Source organism: Empidonax traillii, unplaced genomic scaffold (assembly GCF_003031625.1).
Source record: "Empidonax traillii isolate 1590-97213 ecotype Southwest subspecies unplaced genomic scaffold, ASM303162v1 scaffold296:size1881848, whole genome shotgun sequence".
Lineage (NCBI taxonomy): Eukaryota > Metazoa > Chordata > Aves > Passeriformes > Tyrannidae > Empidonax > Empidonax traillii.
In genome coordinates, this window is record NW_020955489.1 from 1,306,861 (window position 1) to 1,317,950 (window position 11,090).

An 11,090-nucleotide genomic window follows, 5' to 3' on the forward strand; every position below is an offset into this window, starting at 1 on the left:
AGCTACAGAGAAAACACGGAGAAGCAATGAGAGACAGATGAAAGCAAGAAAGATCAAGGCAGTGCTTCATTGAATTTCTTTGATGTAAAAGGGAGATGTTACAGTATGAGTATAAATACAGGCAGAAAAATAAGAACAGAAGACAAATAATAAGAAAACCATAAAAACATGTGGAAAAATTATGGCTCTGCTCTTTATTCTCTATCTCTTGTCATTAACAAAACTGAACATGGCTTAACTAGCGGTGTATTTAAGGAGGTTGAATTTCTTTTTATAAGAGCTCAGACATTTTCACTCACTTCTGCATGCCATTTCTGGGTAGCTGCACATAGATCAATTATTTCTTCTCATCATGACAGATTCATAATTTCCTAGTAACACTTTCAAGATTCTGAAATAAGTAGAAGGAGAACCATAATTGTATCAGTCCTTTTATCTCAATTAAACAGCTGAGGGCTGTTCAAGTACTGATTAGCCTATACTCTTGCCCTGCAGGATAAGGAATCACTCTTACTGGGCTTCTCATGGGCCAGAGCTCATCTGCAAATTGTTATAATTTACATGGCATCCAAATGAAAGAACTTGACAGCAAGGAGTCTATTCATTAATGTAAACTGTAGTTGATGAAGAACAAATTACATAATTGCCTGAGAAAGTAACTGAGCTACCTCTCAAGTATGCAGCCATGCTGTGGAAGCTCATGGATTTCAGTGGGCAACTTATTTTAATAAAGGCAGGAACTCTTTTTTGGGTTTCTAAAATAAGCACACTGTAAGTGAAGCACTTCACATTTATCAACAAGAAATATGGCCCCATCCTGGGCAGGTAAAAGCAAGCTATAAATAAATTTATTCTGTCTCTGCTGATGGATATGAACCTGCCACTAGCACTTTAATTCAGTTATTTTAGACTCCTTTGAAAATTCCAGCCCTAAAATTACTTCTACCCATCCTGTTCCTTCCAAAAACCTTCTTTTTACCAGACTGAACACTGACTTTCGCAGGATGGGTGCGATACAGTCTCTCCCTTCTACTAATGCCCAAGAATCCCCTTGGACATCATTTACACCTTGGAGTATCCCTTTCTCTACTGACTGGGAGGTTTGTGGTAGCATCCAGCCAAGGATGTGCAGCCTATTCCACCAGCATGCTCTGCTCTCCCCCAGAGCAAGCAAATGTTTTCTCTCTATTCCTTGTGAAGAAGGTCGAGTGCTGTGGCAGTGGAAACTTCCTTGAGCTTCAAATTGCTATGAAGGGTTCTGCTGTCGTGACTCTGCAGCAATGCACTGTCAGACTTCAGGAATATATTTGTAATTAGTGCCTAAGTTAGAGCATCAAAGACCATGATGTGTACCTTTTCCCCTTCCAATCTGTCTCGTCTGGTTAAAGCAGAGGTTGAAAGTTTCTCAGGGCAAGAGTTGTCCTTCACTCTCGGCAGACATGTGCCTCACAAAATGAGTCTTGATCTGCCACACTTAAACACTAACACAGAACAGCCAGCAAGTCACGAGAAACAAGCTAAGTAGAAATAAGCATTGAAACATGAGATGGGTGCTGCTGCAAAACTCTGAGGTTTATGTGTCCACAACACTGGTCAGCCAAAGATTGAAGGGCATTTTACCCCAACAAGCTGAGAAAGGAAAAACGGAGGAAGGAGATTGTTAGAGGAAAGTATTGTGTTCCTGTCTTCCACTCTCCCAGGCATCCACACTTAAGCCCAGCATTGGAGACATATTTGACTAAATGAACTTCTAGTCAGACTCAGGGCAACACTTTACAGCCTTCATATAAATGACACTATATACATATAAGTTATAAATTCAAAAAAAACAGTTCAGACTCAGTTTCTTCTGTCAGTATAGCCTGGATGACAGTTTGTCTCCATTGTTTTGAGCAAGATAAAGCCACAGGCTGCATCAGGGCCAGTGACCTACAAAAAGAACAAACCCTAACTCTACCTTGCATGTTTTATTTACTACTTGGTCTCCTCTTGCCTATAAAGGCTGAAACTGGAACTAATGCCCAGTGGGGAAAAAAAAAAAGAACAAATGCACTGTTAATTAACAGGCCTTCACATAACATATTATGTTAATTTTATTCTACTGCTTATATGCCAAGGAATGTCAGGACATGTGTGAACTACATTAATTTAAAATTAAGAAAGTACTTTAAAAAAAAGCACAATCAAAAGTATGAAAGAGCACAGAAAAGAATGATTAACCTGAGCAGCTGGTAATTGCTGTCTCTCCTCCCTTGAGTTTTAGATATTTTTTCCTTTCCTGGACTTGATTTCCTCTGCTCACGCACACGCTTTGACTTCTTCTACATGACGTGACATTGAAATGTTATTGCCTGACAAAGCAAGAAATTTTGAAGCCAGGTTCTCTTCTACACAGTGAGAAATCACTGAATTTTCCCTCTTTTTGTCAGGTATAACAAGTGTTCAGAACAGTTGCTGAAATTACAATGTTACATGAATGAACTCCATGAATAAGTCTTCATTAATTTTGTTCGGGCTTCAACATGAGAATAATTCCATCTCATTACATTGTCATGCCATTTACTATTATACTATCATTTCTATTTTCCATTTTTCAACCCACAGAACTGTAAGCCATCACTGATGTGCCATGTGGTAGGTCAAAGGTGACCATCTTGAACATAAGATCTTCACAAGGAACTGCAGTTCACATTTGAAACCTGCTGGCTCACAGCAGTCAGCTACAAGTTTCCACAGTTCACAAAGGTAATACGGCCTCTTCCTGCAGCAGCTGCACCAGATAGAAATAACAGACTGATGGTTGAAGAGCAGAAAAAAAAAATTGGGAACTTCTTCTTTTCTTTATGACATGTCAGGGGCATGCTGTGCACTTGGCGGGGCTTCCAGGAAGCTTCACTGCAGCACCTTCGGCACTGGGGAGGCATAATCAGTGTCAGGTGTCACAAAGCAAGTCACGATCAGCCACAACTATGGCCACAACAGTGACACGGGAGGGTGAAGAAGTGGATGAGAGAAAACTGGTAATTTCTCCAGAGTAGGCAAAAAGCTCCCAGTGGCCAAAAGCCAATAAAACAGCTCTGCTCCATCTAGTCATAAACCCTCTAGCATAAGGATAGCAGGAACAGTGATGTGTCTGTTCCTAAATGCCAAAAAATAAAACCCCATATGAGGCTGTATGAAGCATGATTCAGGGGATAACTACAGAGCCAGCATAAGTCACTGAGGATATGAATACTGCTCAAGAAGCTGAGCTTTCCGTAACTTTTTAGTGACATATGTAAAAAAATGATTGTTCCTTTGTATCAGAACCACAGTGCATCCAGTTCAGCATCCTGCCATCAGCAGGTATATACATATAACCCAATCAGTTCTTGTCCTCATACTACATCTTCTAATACCCAGAAGTTACGATCTGAATAAAGGAAGAGGTTTATTATTCTTCACAGTAAATCTGTTAGAATTTGTTAGAGTAGTTGATACAACACTGTCATCTTTAAACACAATTAAAATTATAAGAAACAAAATCTTTCTATTTATCAATACCTTTTAGTATTAGCAAACACTTCAGCACCTGCCTTGAAAGCATTTCCATTCCTCTAAATTGGCAAGTAACATTAACTCAACATTTTCAAATTTTCCAAATGCTCCTGTGAACTGTATACTGCCACACTTCAACTAATGAGGCCAAATTAGCAACTTCAAAGTTTTAAATTAAAGACCTAAAGACAGTCACTGATATCTAAATGTTCTGAGATAAAATTCAACCCCTGATTTACAGCCAAATTCTCTAAAGTTACAATCACAAAGTTAATGTGGTATTGGAGGACATGGAAAAATATGCCATCAGATATTAATGATAAACTCAGCCAAGGCTGAGACCAGCAAAATTTGGGGAGAATTATAAGTGGTAAATTTATCATCATATGTTTATGAGATTTCTGGCTTGACTAATCAGATAATGCAGGATGAAAAGAATTATTCTTTCCTATGTGACAAGCAAAAAATTTTCAGCAGGAATTCACTTCCCATGCAGAATGGGGCCAAACAATAACTAAAATAACTAAAACAGTTAAGACTTTCTCATTATCTTGATGGATCAGGTTGCTAGCACCAGCCAGATCTTGAAGTCTTATTTATCTACCTGCACCTGTATATTCCTTGTCATGTCCTAACAAAGATCTTTGGTCTCCACATTTTTGGGAACTGACAGCTCCTCATGTATGAGTGAGCATGTTTCTATAACTTCAGCTACATAACCATTTCATTTATTTAGATGGGAACTTCTTTATTTTGTTCCAATTTCTTAATATTTTCATATTATGTTAATCAAGAAATCGTCAGGACACCTTTTTGCACGTTTTCATTTCATTGTAATTCATAAAATAACTAGGTAAAAACCCCCATAAAATCTGTTTCCCCTTTATATCCTTTACAAAATTGGCCCAATAAAACACTTTAAAAATGTATAATGATTGTAATGGGCTAGTGCATTTTACCTGTGATTTTCAATCACCATTGTAAATTTGGTTCCAGCTCTGATCCCCCCTAAAGTCCACAATGATGTTGATATTGACCTCAATAAGGTCACAATTTGATCCTCTAGAAGCTCATTGGTGTTTTCAAGAAGGTATGAAGAAGTATGGGCAGGTGTGTGTGTGTTTGTGTAGCAACAGAGGGGCCACACCTCTGACTTGTATTCAGAAAGTATGTACTCAGCCAGCTTCTTCAAATAACATCACAGCTTGGCTGAAAGAGACTTTGTTGACTGCTGAAGACTTCATAAAAGGAACTCTCCAAAAAGTCTAGCAGTACTGGACTACTGCAATTAAACTTTCCATTTTGTAAAAAAAGGCACTTTCTGCTGGCAGAATTGACCAGTGAAAAAAACCCCAAACTAATTACAATGAACCACTCTGCAGCAGGTTTGAGTATCTTCCAATGCATGAACATTTGCAACAGAGTACTACCTAAGCTACTGCAAGAAAACACTGGCTGGCTTCATCATGGAGACTCAGCTCTTCTCAGTAAATTACCTACAGTGTAGTGAGACAATTGTCTGATTTTTTTTGCCCTTTGTTATCGTCTCAAATGGTGCACGACAGTTTAGATCAGAATGTGAGCAGAGCATTCAGTAGGAGAAAACAAGGTTTAAAACTACAGCACCATGAAGCTAACAGGCTTTACTGACACAGGATTTTTTTATTATCATTTCTGTTGTGCAAGCAAGAGCATTCCTGTTACAAGGGGAAATTAGTTAACAGAGCGAGATCATACAGCATAGTAGGGGAGCCCTGTTGTTACTTGCAGAAAGAACGTCAGAACTGAAAGGAGGAGGTATTAAATGCAATTCCCTGCTGCTCGCTCTGTTAAGGCACTGGCAGCTCTCCACTGGAGGCCTGCTAGCTGCAATCAAAGTTTGCCCTAAGAGACCTTCTCCACCATAAAACCATAAGCACCAGCAACACACCAGACTACAAAGCTCTTATTAAGTTTAAGCACGACCCTAGAAGTCTTAAGCCAAGGAGGATCATCAGTTGTGGTGTTCTAAGCAGGGTTCTACACGATTTCAGAGAATCATGGAGCAGTTGAGGTGGGAAGCGGGGAAGGGACCTCTTGAGGTCATCTGGTCCAGTCCCCTGCTCAAGCAAGGCCACCCAGAGCTGGTGGCCCAGAGCCATGCCTAGACGGCTTTTGAACGTCTCCTAGGATGGACACTCCACCGGGCAACCTGTGCCTATGCTCTGTCACCCTCAAAGGAGAAAGGGGTTCCCGATATTCCCCCCTGTGTCTCAGTGCGTGCCCGTGGCCTCTGGTGCTGCCCCTGGGCACGGCTGAGGAGAGCTCGGATCCCGGACCCCGCACTGCCCTCCCCGCATCCCCGGGGTGACCTCCCGGCTCCTCGCTGCCCACGGGGACCGCGTTACCTCGCAGACGGACCGGGGGAGGGAGGAGGGTGCCCGCCGCGGTCCCAGCCCCGCAGAGCAGCGCCCTCCGGCCCGCGGGACCCGCCCGGCAACCGCGGCTGCCCGGGGAGGAGCCCCAAGACCGGGCCGGGCCCCGCTGCCCTTGCCCTGCCCTGCCCTGCCCCGGGCGTGCCCGCCGCGGCCGCTGCCCCGCGGCCATCCACACACCCCCACACACATCCCTCCCCCCCTCCATCCTTCGCCTCCCCCTCCCCGAGGGGCCCTTCCCGAGGCCGCTCTCCCCCCGCAGCAGCGGCATTCGCGGGGGCACTTTGGAGCCGCTTTAGGCGAATGCTATTTATAGCTCTGCCGTGCTATTTTTAGAGCCGAGCGCGGGTCTCGGCAGCGAAGGCTGGCGAAGCGTGTGTGGCTGAGAGCCGGCGCATCGCCCCCAGCGCTCCGACACACGGGCAGAGCGGTAGAAGCTGTTCGGCTCAGCAGATCTGAACACGGGTTTAATCAGTGTGGGGTGGGGGCTGCTCAGGTGGGAGGAGGGCTGAAGCCTTGACCAGAAGGGCAATACTGTCAGTCAGAGGGTCCTGTGCCTTGGTGCCCTTCCAAATTGGGTGCCTCTTTGAAGGTGTCACTAAAAAATGAGATCTGGGAAGCAGGAATGTTCCCCACATATTTGATGTTTAGAGTGATCCTGGATGGGTAAAGAGCTGACAGGAAAACATAATTCTGTGCTATCAATAAGATGCTATTGAATGAGATAAACACTTGATACGTATGTATCAGTCATGAAAGTGCTTCGTTATCAGTGTTCAGTCATTAGCACTGTCTTAGAAACAGGCATTATTGTGGGAGTTCATTGCCTTTTTTGAGTATATGCATTCACGCTGAAGGGTATGTCCTCTCTTTCCTTGGTAAGTTAAATTCACATTAAACTTAAGGGAGCCACGTGTGTGTAATGAAGCAACATATAGCCCACGGCACACACATTCTATCACCACTGTCTGTTATATGCATTAAGTGACCAGAGGATAAATTAAACTTCATATGAGCACTAACCTGATATTTTCTGCAGTTTTTAAAAAATGTATTTATGAAGAACTCTGCATCCCCTCCCTTTCTGATTCTGCAGCTCCCAAAGAAGCTGTTAAGGAGCTGTGTCACAATGCAGATCTGAACCTGAAGAAACCACAGTGGAAGAATGCAGGCCACGGTATGAGGCAAAATAGTTGTACCATAAGCAAAGCAACTGCATAGGCTCATGTAAATTTGAAAAAAAAATCTTTTTGGGATTATTAGCAGGGATTAAATCTAGCATTTTCAGAGCCCAGATAGTGTTTTAGCACTTCACCTGAAGGACCATTTTAATTAACTGGCAGTTATAGTATACTCTTATTCACTGTGTCCCAGCCAATACAGAGCTTTGGTTTAGCCAGTGGTTTTCACCTGCTATAGAGTAAGAGGTGAGGAAGGGCACTCTGAGTAGAATGCACTGATCACCGGTGCTCCTTGTGTACACCTCAAGAGATTTAAACATCAATCCCATGCTCCAGAAAATAGTATCAGTTGTAGAACATGAATTGTTTGCAGTGTCTTGCAGTGTTTTCAGTAGAGAATGACACTGCTGTTTCAGAGTCATCCTGGTAAAGTCCTCTCTCTGAAGGCTGTCTTGAGCCCAAGTGGTATATAGGGCAAGAATGTATCTAGAATAAAACAACAGTTGTACAGGAGGGACATTAAGCTTCTAGCTTCAGAGAATTGTTTAATGTTTTCAGTCACTTAAAAAAGTATGTCCAAGTGGGAAGTAAAGACAGACTTTCCTTCACTAAAAGTCTTCAGATTAATTAAATCAGGCAACTAAGCATTTCTGTCTTCTAACTTCTTGCCTTCTAGCAGATCCCTACAGATGACAAATGTTTGAAGGGCAAGTCATGTTTTAAATTTCACCTAGGTTAATTTGCATAGAAATAACAGAGTAGTCCTTTAATTATCCCATAGTTCTATTGATGATAGACAAGAGCTATAGCTCATACTCCCTCAGTTATGTTGGTGTAGCAAGAATAACAAGTAACTTAAAAGAAAGCATGCTTGTTATTGAAGTCAGGACACGCATGTCCGAATTCACACAGGGAACAGATGTCATAAGTAAGAAGATATCATTTATACACAGTCGCTGTTTGGGGTTGAACCGTGCTCAAGAGAAAGTTGCGTAGATCACAAGCCTGCAGTCAAGAAAAGTTACTCCTAATGTGTTGTTTCTTTTACAACCAAGACAAGGCTTTTACATCCTTTAAACACCTACTTTTCGCCCATCCGTCATTGTTTTGATTAAAGAGAAGGAAACCAAAACAAACACCTTATGTAGAAGATACAGAGCTATTCTGAAGAGCCTCCTTTACAAATGCTCCTCCTGGGACCCGTCTCTCACATAGAGTGGATCTCTTGTCTCAACTATCCTTCCCTGTGAACATGTAAGTTCAGACGCTTTTTAATTGCATTTTAATCTAATGGGCAGGTTTGCAGCTTGTATTAAATTAGCATATCTTATGCTGGCACTGGAGAAAAGGGGAAAAAAAGGTTGGTTGAAAGCAAACTACTAAAGAAATTCAGAATGCTGAGGAATAAGCAAGAGAGAAAGGAGATTAAACAGGTTATCCTCATAAAGATAGAGAAAGCTGTCTGCTGATCTTTCTTCCTTTGCTTTAATTAGACGTAGAATCTTCTCCTCATGCTGACCGTGATGGAGTTTTGCTTACACCCCTGCTCATGTTAAACTCAGTAGCAAGATTCTGCATGAATAAGACAATCTCAGTCTTAGCTGTATATGTGTATGTAGCTTCTAATTTGATATGTTTCTGAGCAATGTCAGTCTCATACCTGAAGGAAGAAATACAACTGTTTCAAAGGGATTTGGTCAAGATTATAGTCAATATATGTTTGGGTTTGCAAATGCTGTTCAAGATCAAGCAACTCTTTTATTTCAATTCACAAGTGGCAAGAAAAAGCTTTGAACTTTAAACTTGATTATTGCAACATTCCAGTTATGTTGTTGTTTTCACTTTTTCTGATACAATTTGGTCAGGAAACAACAAACAACATAAGAAGAAGCAATCATAAATATTGTTCTGGTTCTGTAACCTTTATTTAAGTGAGTAATAGCACTGAGAGTGGGGGGACTGCTACTGCTACAGGTATCATAGTGATAGGAGGTTTTTGTTTCTTAGACCTAATTAATTAGTAAAATTACAAGGAAGATGTATAAAAATTTAGTGTCATTGGACTTCTCAAGAGGCATAGCAACTAAACAAACAGTTGAATGATCTAGCAGCAGCAGGAGACCTGCTAATGCAAATACTTAGTGGTGTGACTCATAAAAAACAAGCTGAAAGAAAAACATTAACCAGCTTGCCCTTTCTCCCTCCCTCCCTCCCTCCCTCCCCTCTTCCTCCCTCCCCTCTTCCTCCCTCTTCCCCTGTCCTCTGTCTTAAAAGCACGAGCAGATCAATAGCACAGAATTTTTCTTTACCTACACATGGTACATCCAAAAGAATGGGTAAGGGAGGCAAAAGTGAGATGTCATTCCATTTTAAAACGCAAACCAATTTATGTCAATCTCCCTCCTGCTGAATCACTGAAAGAGGTCTAAATAACTTTTCTATCTGCCTTACTACATTTGTTAGTTACCATCTTGGTGTGTAGGGCTAGTCCAACTATGGTCAAAAATGCTGGAGTAAAAAAGGCTATCAAGACTAAGACTTCAAATGTAATTGTGCTGCAAAAATTCCTTAGAGGCCTTAGAGCCTAGTTTTCAGAGCCAAAAATATCAGACATAACTGTATATTCCCATCCTTTGGCAATCTTAATGTATCTTTGGGATTTTCACATCAATTAATGTTAGGCTTTGGTTCTCTGCTTGCTTTCTCTCTGTGTTTCTTTCAGTGGATATCGTTTTAAGCTGGGTGTACTGTAATGTGTTTGGAGTTTTCTATGCAGTTTTCTGTGGCTTTATTATTCTAAATTTTCTTTCCATGAAGCTGCAGTCACATGAGTTTAGCAACATACCTCTTATGTTTTGAGGGGGTCACATTAGCGAAGAATCACATTTGAATCAATGTGAGATTTGAACTATTAGAATTGAAGAGTGTTATTGACTGTGGTTGCCATCTACAGCTATGACTTAGTGAGGAGATCATTCTTTTAAATGGTTCTCTAAGGCACAAGTTTTAATTCTTTAGAGAACATACCAACTGTCAATACTTACACTAACCTCTGAACAGTAGAGAAAATTGTGCATATGTCAACTTCAAGCACATTATAAAGACTGCAGAATTAAGATGCTGCTGAGATTATTCCAGCATCTTCTTTTTCATATAAAATGTAAAAATCTGCATTCTCACTCATAACCAAGCTAAACTGATGAGTACTTAGAAATATACTTACGTCTGTTCACTTGATCTCCAGACTACATCTTAATAGCACAGCTATAAATTACTCTTGTTTTTGCTGAAATTTAAATGTACAATCTATCCTTTGTGTTTCCCATCTAATATATAAATAGCCTGATTTGTTTCTTGGAAACCTTAATTCTTGCTGCAATAAACTAGTAAAGGAACATGTTTCTAAAATACATGTTTCCAACCACTGGAAGGAAGTCTATCTTATTAATATATTTATCATTAATTTGCAGTAATGATCCAGAAACTCAAACCAACAGGAAGGATAAAAATATAGAGGCAAGCCTTAAATAACTTGTTGACAGAGAAGCTTTAGAAGTAAATTTAACACCAGTCTCAGCTATAGTGACCACTTGCTACTTTCTTTTCACATGGCATTTTTTTCTGTGTTGTTTACTGTTTCACTGTGCACCTGTAGAGCAGACACTGTCCCCAGATCCTTCATAGGAAAGCACATGGCTGAATGCTACTCCATAGGAGAAGGAAGGATTTGGGAGTTGGTGCAAGAAGCCTGTCTGAAGGTACCTTTAGTCATGGTATGGACCTTGTAAGCAAGGCTGGTAGCTTCTACAGGTTCTGAAGTTCCTGAAGCTAATTAGGCATTACAGTGATAAAGTGCCTCAGCCTGGATGAATCCAACCACCAGCCATATGGAGCACTGCAGTAATTTTGTCTGTGCAGTGGCACTCAAGATAGAAATTTTCAGTCTGATAAAGGAGAT